The sequence below is a fragment of the Lissotriton vulgaris genome, chromosome 5, assembly GCF_964263255.1.
Source record: "Lissotriton vulgaris chromosome 5, aLisVul1.2, whole genome shotgun sequence".
Classification (NCBI taxonomy): Eukaryota; Metazoa; Chordata; class Amphibia; order Caudata; family Salamandridae; genus Lissotriton; species Lissotriton vulgaris.
The window spans coordinates 1591967916-1591981183 of record NC_141693.1 but is presented as its reverse complement, the minus strand read 5'-3'; the positions used below and the strand labels follow the sequence as shown (position 1 = coordinate 1591981183).

The window sequence follows — 13268 nt, the reverse complement described above, 5'->3', positions numbered from 1 at the left end:
CTGCTCTAAACCCATATCCATCAGGATGGATTTTACCATTTGGAACCAGGGAATTTTCCCCGATCCCCTGATTAACCTAACTTCTGCTACCCCGTTTGCAAATAAGGTGAGGTCAGGGGAGGTCCATAGGCGCCTCCAGAAGGCAACCAGTCTAAATCTGGCCATCTCATTAATAGGAGGACATCCCAAATCCAAACAGAGGGGAATGGAGGGGGACGACTGTGGCAAACCCACCAAATTTCGGAGGAATTTACACTGTATTTTAAACAGACCCGTGAGATCCATATGGCCCCACAAATCTGCACCATATAAAATAGCAGGATTGATTTTTGCATCATAGATTTTAAGTGCTGGGGTGACCCTCTTGGTGATAGATTTTCTTTGCTCACTAAGGAGGCAGCCAGTGAGTCGGGCAAGCTTGAGGTGTTGAGCACCGATTTGGGCTTTCCATTTCAAGCAACTATCTAACGTGACCCCCAGATATATCATATTCTCTACTTGGTCCAATTTCACACCACCCATGCTAACTGAACTCTGGACAGGGCAGTTCTTTGTTAACACCATAAATTTGGTTTTTCCCACGTTCACCTTGAGGTCACTGATGGCACAGAACTCCTCGAAGCGGTCCAAAGCCCGCTGTAGTCCGCTACGAGTTCTGGAGAGGAGTAAAGTGTCATCAGCAAAGATGAGCATTGGGAAACGCTGTCCTGCCAGCATTGGGGCATCTGTCGGGGTCGATTCGAAGAATTTGACCACTTGGTCGATGAACAATAAGAAAAGGGTGGGTGCCAGTACGCACCCCTGGCGAACACCTCGGGTGACTGGGAAAGGTTCTGTCACTTGACCCTGTCCTCCCCACCTTACCCTCGCAAAATTCTCATGCAATTTAATTATCAAATCAAGCAGTTCTACGGGCATTCCCAAACTCCTCAAAACTCCCCACAGTTTGTCCCTCGGGACTAGATCGAAGGCGGACTTCAGATCAATGAACGCTGCGTAGATGGTACCGCCGCCAAGCTGTACCACCTTCCAGTAGATCAGACAAAATCTGAACACCTGGTCGATGGTACTGGTTCCCGATCTGAAGCCCGCCTGCATTGGAGATAAAATGTCCTCCATTTCGATCCAGCCTTGGACCCTACCCAGAACCATGCGAGCAATGAGTTTTTGCATGGAGTCAATAAGACTAATCGGGCGGTAATTACCTGGGTTTGACCTACTGCCCTTTTTATAAATCGGTAAAATCTCCGCCCCCTTCCAAGATTTGGGTATTTTTGCACCTGCAGCTATGGAATTAGCCACCTTGGCAATATATGGTATCCACAGAGCGGGGTTGGCTTTGAACAGATCAGCAGGTATGAGGTCCATGCCTGGCGCTTTCCCTCGCATGGTGAGGTTTAATGCCAGCTCGACCTCACCTTCTATGAAGACGATGGTCTCGCTTTGGATAGAGAGTTCGGGTGCCATTCCCACAATACTGGGTGGCATGGGATTCACAGCACAGAACTGGGATGAGTAAAAGGTCACCCACTCAGTGGGAGGCACATGGTTTGTGGGAATGCGTGCGTCCGGATCCTTCTCCCACTTAACTATTTCCCAGAATTTAATGGGGTTATTGGATGTGGAAGCTTCCAGTAGGTCTAACCAGTACTTGTCCTCCCACTCCAATTTGGCTTCCCCCTGTATTTTCCTGTAGGTTAGTCTAGCCGCTTTCACTGTACCCATATTCCGGGACTTAACAGCTTTAATCAGGTCAGTGTGGGCTTCCCTGCATTTTTTATTATACCATTTCTGGGGGCGAATTGGTGCTTTGGTGTTTCCCTGTCGGCGTGGTAGCGAAAGCAGAGATTTTAAATCGTCAAAGCAACAATTATGAAGGTTTATAATAAGGTTAGCTGTTTCGGGGTTATCCCCCGACTGGGCGTGGGTCAGCATTTCGTTATATGTATTATTAACCATGCTAAAAACCTTATCCCTCAATATTTCATCCTCCTCAATTTTTGACCATTTTAACCTCTTCCTATCGTTTGTAAGATAAGTGTCCCCTGTCTGCGAGATACCGGGTTCCACTAATCTCGCAAGTCCTGGCAACCTTAGTTGCAAGGACAAAGGGTTATGGTCACTTTCTGGGCGGGACGATACCTCCATGTCCACCAACAGGGGCCAATCTCCTACTTTCAACAGTATGTAATCAATGCGGCTTCTTCTTAACCCGTTATCAAATGTGCAGTTGGCTTCCTGGTCTGATTTTGTTCGACCATTACAGGCCCGAAAGCCGCTATTTAAACAGAAGGCCATCCAGTTCACCGCTGCCTCTGTTGCGGGTACCGGTTTAGCGGGCAGTAGATCAGGTATACCCCATACTGCATCCTCCACGGAACCCCAACTGTCCCCTGGGTCGAGTAAAGGTTCAAAGCAACAATTTAGGTCCCCAGCAAGGAGAATAACATTATTGCTATCTAGGGTTGCCAGGTTAAGATCCAATACCTCCAACAAGGGTGGGGAGCGGCCACCCGGCAAACCTCGTGCATATATGTTAAACAGGATCAGGTCCCGATGACCAGTCCTGCTCAACTTGACGATAAGGAGGTCCGGGTTTGGTACACTTATTTCTGAAGTGTGGTATCCCAAGGATTGTTTCACCCAGATCAATAGCCCCCCTGAGGCTCGCCCTTTGGCATTTCTAATGGCACTTCGAGTGGCAGCTTTGTAGAAATTTACATAACCCTGCCTAAATATTGGATCAACAGCCCAGGTTTCCTGGAGTAGGATGATATCGAATTTGTCCATATACTCCAGCCAATCTTCAGAATGGATGCGACCTTTTACCCCAGCAATATTCCAGGACACAAGGGCAAGTGTTTCTGATGAGGGTACCAAAATAGGGGCCACCACAACTGGAACTGCACACTTATCCTGTCCAGCCCTAACATCCCAATCATTTTCAGTTCTCCCAGCGATGTTCTGATTAATCCCAGTCATCATGGGGGTTTCCCCTGCCCTCAAAAGAGTTATATCCATCCCTGTTGGTACTGGGACCCCCTTACACTCCTCTGCCATAATTGTGAATTGCGGGGACTCCTGACCCTTCCACTGCCTCTCTACCCCAAGGTCAGGATTTACCACAGGTTCAGGTAAATAAGAAGGTTTTTGGAGTCAATCAATGGCCTCGAGATCAGACAAGGGGCCAAAATGATTGAATAGTGGTGGGAATTGCGGTAGTTGGGGTGTCCTTATCATAGGGTAGCTCCTAATGGTGGGTCGTCCCTGTTTAGGGCCCTTCAGAGTATAAACCTGTCTTTGTGGGTAAAAGTATGATAAGTCCAGGGTCTGGACGTCCCCCTGCCTGGCAAACCTAGCTTCTCTGCAAATTGTTTCCACCACCCAGGGGTCCCTGAATGATATTAAGATGCAGTCACCCTCCAGATCTTTGGTGCCCTGGCCCACCCAATCAACCCTTCTTACAAATAAAATTTCTGTTGGCGAAGAGGGAGGTAGGGGTCTGTTTTTATTCAGCCAGAAAATCACCTTATTACGGAGGTCCCCATGAGTCTCCCTTTTGCCAGATTGAAGGGGTGCCACACCAGTCAGTACCATAGTGTAAGGTGTAGCCTCTATAGGGATGTCAACCCGGGGTGTTGGGTGCCTGGGGTATTTTCCTACCATAGGTTTCAAAATACTAAGGTGATTTTCTGGGGGCCCGCGGGGAGGAAGGCTATGGGTGAATGTGCTAGGTTTAGCCAAAGAGGGTGGTTTGGTAGTATGGCGTCTAGCAGGGGATGAACTATCCGGTTTATTCATGGGCTTTGTCATATGCGTACGTTGGGACGGGGCCTCAGATACCTTGCTTGGAATGTTTTTAGAATCACCACCCCTCTTTGGTCTGTCGGTTACTGGCCCTGGGGGTTTGTGAGTGTTTAGAATATTTGATGTTTTTGGGGCCAGAACTGAGGATTTGACCCCCCCTGGGTTTATGCCGGGTATAGATGATAACAAGGCAGAGTTCGTGTTTACTACAGCCTCCAGTGAATCTATTTTTAGAGTCATTAATCTAGTCCGCTCCAGGACTGGTAATAACAGGTTTTTCATCAAAGCCTCGATCTTTGCCAACAGGGAATCATCGCTGCTTAGGCACGTTGGGCATGGGTTCGAGGAACCTAGGGAGATGAGGGAGGGGCATAAAACATTAGGTAGTGTGCTAGGGCATTGTTTTTCGCTGGAATGACCAGATGCCAATGCCGATATAGAGTTACCAGCGGTGTCTTTTAATTTAGGCATCTTGCATTCTCTCTCTCCCTTATGGGCCATGTCTTGCTTTCTCTTCCACAAAACCTTGTCTATACCTTGTGAAACTATATGGGTTAGTTCATTGTCTGTTTTGGGTGGATCAAGGGATGTGTTAGCAGATTCCGTACTATATTCGGAGTTTTGACTAACCTGAGTTTCAGTTTCCCCAGTTACTTCATGGTCATCCAAAAGGTGTTCAAGATGGGGTGGAGTATGTGCAGGAAGATCAACCCCCTCGCTATCCATATGAACTATGGCATCCGTAGTGTCTAAGTGTATACAATTAAAAGCTGCATGTACTTGTGCATGTGACACGGGGCTAGGAATCTTGGCCAAACTACCCAGTGAAGAGCGTTTTCCGCTGACTAGGTCAATGGAAAGGCGTTTTTCCACCATTGCTATTTCCTTTTCGAGGATGCCAGTGGCACGTGTAATAAAAGCGTCCAATGGACCCGATACCACTCCTGTGGGTGTTTGAATTTGGACATTGCGTGTTTTGCCAGATCTTAAAACCATGGTTTATAATTAACACCAACTACAGTAATCAGAACTAGGCACGATATTTACACAGAATAGGGTAAAAACTTAGTAGCCCTCACAGTCAGTACAAAGTTTCTTATGTCCAATGTGTCTCTGGGTCACAAAATCGCCTACCTTACTAAAATCGGAACTGGTCGGGAAGATGGGCCAGGGCCGTCCTCTGCCGTCCTTGAACGGCCTCAAACGGCCCGCTCTTAGCCCGGTCTTTGCTCCGGGCTGCGTCCCGCGCTGCGGGAGGAGTAACCCCAGATATAGCAATGTCTAAGGGCAGTGGGCGGGCCGGCAGGGAGAGCGGACCGGAAGTTGTCACTGGTCTGTCAGGGACTCCTGGGAATTGGAGTCCCTGATACGCTCGCAGCCCTGCAGCCCTCTGCCAAAGTTGGTTCTTGGTCCCTGGGAGATCACTTGCTCAGCTCCTCCTCTCAGTGGCCGGCAAAGCGGCACCCGCGGAGCGGGTGCGGCGAGGTATGGCAGCGGTCCTCACGGCGTCCAGCAAAGGGTAAGCGCGACCCAGCAATGCGCTTCTGTAACTGTGGAAATATTGTCCCATTGAGGGAAATGCTGCAAGGGATTTATGAAGCCCTCCAGTGGGCGGTGGGCGGGCCGGCAGGGAGAGCGGACCGGAAGTTGTCACTGGTCTGTCAGGGACTCCTGGGAATTGGAGTCCCTGATACGCTCGCAGCCCTGCAGCCCTCTGCCAAAGTTGGTTCTTGGTCCCTGGGAGATCACTTGCTCAGCTCCTCCTCTCAGTGGCCGGCGAGGTATGGCAGCGGTCCTCACGGCGTCCAGCAAAGGGTAAGCGCGACCCAGCAATGCGCTTCTGTAACTGTGGAAATATTGTCCCAATGAGGGAAATGCTGCAAGGGATTTATGAAGCCCTCCAGTGGGCGGTGGGCGGGCCGGCAGGGAGAGCGGACCGGAAATTGTCACTGGTCTGTCAGGGACTCCTGGGAATTGGAGTCCCTGATACGCTCGCAGCCCTGCAGCCCTCTGCCAAAGTTGGTTCTTGGTCCCTGGGAGATCACTTGCTCAGCTCCTCCTCTCAGTGGCCGGCGAGGTATGGCAGCGGTCCTCACGGCGTCCAGCAAAGGGTAAGCGCGACCCAGCAATGCGCTTCTGTAACTGTGGAAATATTGTCCCAATGAGGGAAATGCTGCAAGGGATTTATGAAGCCCTCCAGTGGGCGGTGGGCGGGCCGGCAGGGAGAGCGGACCGGAAGTTGTCACTGGTCTGTCAGGGACTCCTGGGAATTGGAGTCCCTGATACGCTCGCAGCCCTGCAGCCCTCTGCCAAAGTTGGTTCTTGGTCCCTGGGAGATCACTTGCTCAGCTCCTCCTCTCAGTGGCCGGCGAGGTATGGCAGCGGTCCTCACGGCGTCCAGCAAAGGGTAAGCGCGACCCAGCAATGCGCTTCTGTAACTGTGGAAATATTGTGGTTGGTTTTCTTATTGTATGCCCTTTCCAGGATGTTCTCGAGATAGATGCAGGCTGTATGCAGTGTGATTGTCCTCACAGCAGAGCAGTGTCCAGTCTCGAGTACTCACAACAGAGGCACACAGTGGTATGAGCTTTCCGCAACTAGCTCATCAACAACCACACTGACAGTGATGAGGCGGCAAGAGACACACAGCAGCCTCACCTAAAGGACACAACTCATCCAGAACAACAGAAACTGCAGTCTCACCCTTCATGTGCACCATCTAACTGATAGCAATACTACAAGAAGACTAACCAGAAGCCCGTTAGCAAAATGACCTCATCGAATTTCTTAAGCAGTCTTGTCTCCTCCCTCCAGCTACAGTGAATTCAGCAATACACTAACCACTGCCTTGGAAAAGAACCTCACCTCCATTGTGTGTACAGGAACAGGCCAGGGCCTTTCAAAATAGAACATAGTGGCCTCATTCCCTCTGGCTCATTCATACCCACTCTGTATGCACGACAAAGGCCACACAACAACATAACGCACACTTGAGTATAGGCATCAGGATCTAGGTTAGCACTAGGAAGCAGACATAGGCCTTCACACCAGCAACACAGGTAAAAAGCTCTAGTCACAACTACTCATTCACAAAACACTGCATGCTACCACCACCACTCTACATGCCTCACCCAGGATAGCGACTGTAGTCCACTGCAAGTCAAATGAGGGCACACTTGGTGTGGTTTCCTGGTCACAAAAATCACTCGAGTGAAAGGAGACGCCTGGGCCTTTGCACACACTAGATCAGCTTGAGGATGTGGTCAAGTGCTCATGGCAGGAGAACACAACTGTATGTGAGACAGGGGACATTACTATTTTAACAGATGCCCCTCTTAGATCAGACTACCCAGAACCTTGCTCTACCATTGGAGAAGTCCAGTCATCAGATTGGCAACATGGGCGGGGAAAGTCCATGAGCATTTCTGTGGTACATTGTGGCTTTATGCTCTACTGTGGAACGTAGTACTGGCAGTGAGCCAGGTCATCCCAGCAAATTAACTGCCATCTACCACATGAGTGGTACGTGGTCTGTTTGGACCACAAGCTTGGTAATAAACAGACATGGCCACAACTTTATCCAAACCTACACTATACTAAAGCACTCCTTCTTAATGACTGCCCAGTTCTGCTCCCTCGTTAGTAACCTCAACTAATAAAGGCCATCGAATGTTAACTTTCTTTGTCATATAGTTGAGCCAGTACTGTTCCAATTCTCTTTTCTGAAGCATCTGTCTGCACTAAGAAGGGATGTACGTAATCAGGAGCCTTTAGCCCAGATGCACTGTAGTGTGCTCTCTTCAGGACCATCAAAATCTTTCTAACACTCCTCTCTGTCCTTCTTGGATAGCCGCGCTGTCACTATGGTACCACAGTTGGAGACATAATTCCTGTAGTAACCAGTGAGCCCTGAAAAAGCTCTCACTTGTGACTCGGTAGTGGACTCAACCTTGAGATGCTTGGCATCCAATAGACAAATCTTCCTGTTACCCACTTGATGCCCAAGGTAGACTACTATGGACTGCCCCACCAGGAACTTGGTTGCTTTTATGGTCAGTTTCACATTTATCCTGATCAACAACTGGTCTATGTGCTTCAGATGGCCCTCCCATGGATTGCTCAACACTGCAATGTCATCCAGGTAGGCAATGCAGAACTCATCTACCCCTGATAGAACATAGTTCACCAGGATCTGGAAATTGTCAGGAGCATTTTTCAATCCAAACAACATTACTGTAAACTGGAGAAGCGCTTCTGGCATAGAAATGTGGTCTTCTTGAAACTAGAGAAATCTGTCAGAAGCAACTGACTTGAACAAAGGTGCTCAAGTACTTTGCAGCACCCAGCCAATCCACAAGCTCATTGACTCTGGAGATCGGATGTGCATCTGTCCTCGTGGCTTCAATAAGGACCCTGTAGTTCACACAAAAACGCAAGTCTATGATACTTTGGGCACCAACACCACTGGGCTGACTAAGAACTAGGAGACCACTTCATCACTCCCAACTCCAACATTCTGTTCAGTTCTACCATAATGCATTCCTGGACTCCGTCAGACACGTGGCAAGTCTTGCTTTTGACAAGGAGCTATCTCGTCTATGAGCTCATGGACACAGGGGCAGAGATTCAGGAGGCTTCGGCGTTAGAAGTTTGTAGGGCGATTATATGGGCATTAGCCTATACATTTGTGTATCACTACAGATTGTTTTGTAACACAGACACATCAGATGTTTTTGAGCAAAATAACTTTTAGCAGCAGTGACGTTGTAACTGTGTATAGGTGCCTGAAGTGTGTTGAATACATGTATTTGTAAATCATTGGTGTTTGTGAAATCTAAGCTTTGGTGTTCCTCGAGAGTAAGGGAGGGAGACAAAGAGATAATGTGCTGATTACTTACCAATAATCGCATTACTCCGAGTTGTCCTCCCTCGCCCCAGTTGTTACTAAATGGGTTGCTGGGTCAGTAAACTTGGGTATTACAGATTTCCTGAGAGGGGGAGGAGCACTGTATACACATGGGGGGCTTTCTCTTACAGGTACGAGATAGTAGAAAGACTATGAGGGCAAATCTGTGGAGGAAGCTCACAAACGTAAGAACTGGAGAGAGGGGTTACCAATAAGTAATCAGAACAGTTTATAGATTCTACACCTGTCTGTGGGTGCAGGATGTAGTGAACTTGGTGGACGGGAGAAGCCCCCCGTCTTGGTACAAATGCGCATAAGGGGGCGTAGGTATGGGTACATTCTGTGAGAGGTAGGAGTGCGGGGCTCCTGCCCCTGTGGGGGCGCGGTGTGTGACGCGTCAGTAGTGGCTCAGCTTCTGGGTGCAGCGCCCTCATTGGTCCTCTGAGACTGAGACATTACATGTCTCGGATACGGATACATACATCTGCTTCCCCAACCGACACACATTCATAGCATGAATTGTACTTTTTTGTGTGGGTGGAGTGGAGGGGGGAATGGGGCGGGGGGAGGGGCTTCGGAAGGTAGCGGACGAAGAAACTAATCCTTACCTGGTCTTCCCAAATTAAGCAGCGCGAGCCATCTTCCATGTCCCCAAAATGCGCCATCACCCATCGTCTTATTGTAGAACGAGGCTTCTTATTCGGCTTTAATTTGCACCGTGCTCAAGGACGGAGGAAACGGGAAAAATGATTCTTGTCACGGCAACTACGTTGTGTACGCTGGCAGATTACTGGGGGAGGGGCGGAGGGTCGTAGGGCCGTCCAAAAAGAATTAGGGCGCGTTGGAAGCTGTGACACGGTGCGCGTTACAATGTTTTCATCCTCTGGTGCGTGAGGCTCTGCATTTCGGGATGATCCGGACTGTATCGCGCATGCGCACAACCACCTTGGGTATCCGACTAGGCTTGTAACATGTCGTGATGTTTTTTTTTTTCCATTTATTGCTGTATTGCCTCTCCCTAATTTAATTAGAGGTCCTATTTGACCAACACGGCCGGTCCGGCTCGCGGCCGCGTGTAGGGATAACGTTTCCGGAGCCCACTACGACAGATTGCACGAAAGCGCCCCCCCCCCCTGCAGAAATCTTTTAATAACTTGAGGTCGCGCTCCCAATAATATACAGTTCAGTAGGTTGCTGTCCTTATTGCAGGGATCGTTACCTTAGGGTGACCAAGTGGCAAGGGTGCAAATTCAGGACAGTGAGTGTAAAAATTCGGGAAAAGGGTCAAAATTCAGGACAGGTCAAAATTCAGGACAGAAGGTAAGTTTTACAGACACATCAGAGAAGGTTGCGCAATAGTATATAAGTAAGTAAATAGACAACTACTAAAGTACAAGTGAAAATCCGTTTATATTAGGTTGAGACAATTGTGCACTTTATGTTTTGTCAGTATGCGTGCAGCTTTGAGCAAATGTGCAGGTCTTTTTGTGGTAACAAAACTACCCCTACTTTCCAGCTTCCAGAGAAAACGCCTGATGCCCGGTCCGGCCAGTCTGGCCTTGATACCACCCTCCAATGGCACCCCTCATCTTTACATAGACCATCTCTCATAAAACTTGGGGGGTCTCTCCAAAAGGGTGTTTAACCCCTTAACTGCGCTGTACGTTCCGCGCTAGTGCGGAACGTTCTATTGAGCGGGCGGGGCCGCAACGGCCAACGGACGTGCGCAGTACTACAAAGGTAGTGCACGCGACGGCCAACGGTTGGCCGTCAGCAGCAGCCATGAGGTTAATGTAATAAAATGCATGTGCTTAAAATAATGTGCCGTCGGAATGGTATTTTTGTTGCTTCTTTCATTGCATCCAGATATATAACACAAAAAGTAACGTTACACTTAAAACAAGTAACATTATACCTACAACAAGCCAGAACAATTGGCTTTGTCAATGGTTGTTAGTTGCATAAAATAAAAAAGCAGCAACCATGGCTGCTATATTACTATAACTATAATCCCTTCCTTTGATCTTCTTTCACCTCCTTCCTTTGGTTAACTGGATTCTCACCTAGCAGCAGCATGGGCGTTTTTGCACTTCCATGTGTTAAAAGCCCTGCCCTGGACCAAAACTGGAGGAGACCACCACATGCTGTGCCAGCCCAGACTGACCCATTGTCATTCTGTATGTGGCAATCAGCCCCACACGGAATGGCAATAGGTGGGGTGGGGTGCACTTGTGCTCAAAGGAGTGCGAGGCAGCCCCTTCAGGGAGCAGAGGCCTTTTGCAGGGGAACACCTCTGTTCTCCTGCAATGCCTAAAACTACTGACAAAAGGCGTCCGTAAAAAGGATCCTCTCGGACAACGGACGTGAGGTCCAATTTACGGACTGTCCATGAAATTTACGGACAGTTTGTCACCCTACATTACCTGAGTCCTGTCTCCAAATGGTCAGCTTGGCGTTTAATTACCCGATGCTGATAAAATGAGGTCCATGGAGTTTTCCCAACTGTGAGGCGGCCCCAGGCAATGCACAACATAAATAGGCAATTCTGAATGTTTCAATAACGGCACCGTGCTTGCTGGGACTTTTAAGCTAGTACAATGCGCAAAGTGAAACTACAACGCCAGAGGCAAAATGGCAGGTTTGGTTGTACTTGCCATACATGACACCTGGCCTCTTTGTAGCAATGCAAGGCTATAAATAACCATAATTCTTGATAGACAAACTCTTTGCTTCCAGCCACCTCCACACCACATACAGCATGAATCTGGCAAGGACAGACATGCATAACGGACACAAAGAAAAGACACAGAAACAAGCCTGCTCTATGCTCCTATGCTCTGTAACACACAGAGACTTCTTAAGGATTTTGGGGCCTCTGGGCCAAATGTATTTTGAGGGCCCCTATTCAAAGCAGCTTTGAATTTTTGATCTAATTTCAGGTCTTTAAAGCCCTTTTTATCCAGGTCACTATTTTAGGGACCTTACTGCCCCATCCACAGATGTATATACACTGGAATCAAGGTGGATAGCACATTTTCCAATGATATATTCAAGTTCTGATGATTCAACTGAAGTCGGTGATACCAATGACCAAGGCATACATGCTACCCCTTTGGTATTTGATTTAGCAGAAGTACAGAGGGCCCTGGGCAAATGTAGCAGTGGTAAGGCTCCCGGCTCTGACTGAGTACCAGCTGATGTTTTCATGGACTCTAAGGTTTTATGGGTGCCTTTGCTTGTGGACGTGTTTAACGCCATCACAAGGGTGGGTCCACTGGTGACGTTGAAAAAATCCATCATTGTTCCAATTTATAATAAGCATTTGTAATGCAATTGGTCTCGCATTTGCGAGAGTTTAAGCTATTGGCATGATAAATGATAAGGCCTTTTATTTATCTGTTTTGTGAATTAACACATACATAAAAGGCATTATCATTTACAATGCCAATAGCTAAAACTCTTGTAAATGCGAGACCTATACAGAATGGCGCTCTGAATATAGCAGGAAAGCATGTAGTGCCTTCAGTAGGAGAAACTCATTAAAGAAAATAGTGCTTACAGACTAAAAAAGACATATCATGTAACAACCAAAGGAAAAGGGCCAGTCCTCATGGGAGGTTAGGAATGAAGACAAGGCGATACTAAGCAAGGACTAACAAGCCTATCAACGAATCAGAAGCCAGCATTTACGAAGGACAATGACACAAACCAATGAGAAATATGGGGATAGAGTTGTTGAGGCTTCTATTCCATGCTCCAATACAGCATGCCGCAGAGCAGGACATGCATAGGCTTGCCGAAAAAGGGAGATAAGTTACATCTAAAGAACTACAGTCCCATATCACAACTTGATTCCACCGCCAAGGTAATGGGTTGTGTTCTGTTACACAGACTTGAGGACTGGACTGAGGCCAACAACATTTTAATAGATACCCAGCATGGGTTTAAAAAGGGGCTAGGCACTGTCGATCAATGCCTAAGCCGGAGTTTGTTAACAGGAAAATAAACCATTGCCAAGAATGGCTCTATGTTCCTGGCGTTCATGGATCTAAGGGCTGTGTTTGATTGTGGTTTGCACCCCAAGCTTTGGGCTCTCATATCTTAGATGGGTATAGACAATGCTATTATTAACTTCATCTGCCAGCTGTTCTCGGAGGCGAGTGCTTGTGTGTGCTACAGCCGAGAGGGAGGACGCACAAAGCCATTTAAGATTAAATGGGGGTGTGGCAAGGGTGGATTCTCGCCCCTTTCTCTTTTCCCTGCATATCAACAGTGTAGAAGCAGCCCTTGTGGGAAGAACCAGAGATGTTCCCTACACTGGCACGCATCTCCTTCCAATAATCCTCAATGTGGACGATGCTGCGCTCATGGCAAGGACTGGATGAGGGATGCATGGTCTAATAGAGGACTATACCATTTTTATGAAGGAGCTTGACCTACAGCTGAATGAGAATAAAACGTTCATTTTTACCTGTGGGTGTTGACCAAAGAAGCGCCCTGTATTTTGCATCAACAATCATAAGGTGGATGACGCTACAGGTTTTTCATAATTGAA

The 13268-nt window shown here is 48.1% G+C and overlaps 1 protein-coding gene across 1 annotated transcript in view; it reads right to left on the bottom strand.

The window, feature by feature from the left end:
• LOC147716763 (uncharacterized) overlaps window positions 1-9553 on the bottom strand; it is a 38284-nt gene extending 28731 nt beyond the window's left edge. The window contains exon 1 of the mRNA XM_086920429.1: window positions 9322-9553. The gene's annotated coding sequence lies outside the window, so the exon portion shown is untranslated. The remainder of the gene's footprint in view (window positions 1-9321) is intronic.
• Between the last annotated feature and the right edge of the window lie 3715 nt (window positions 9554-13268).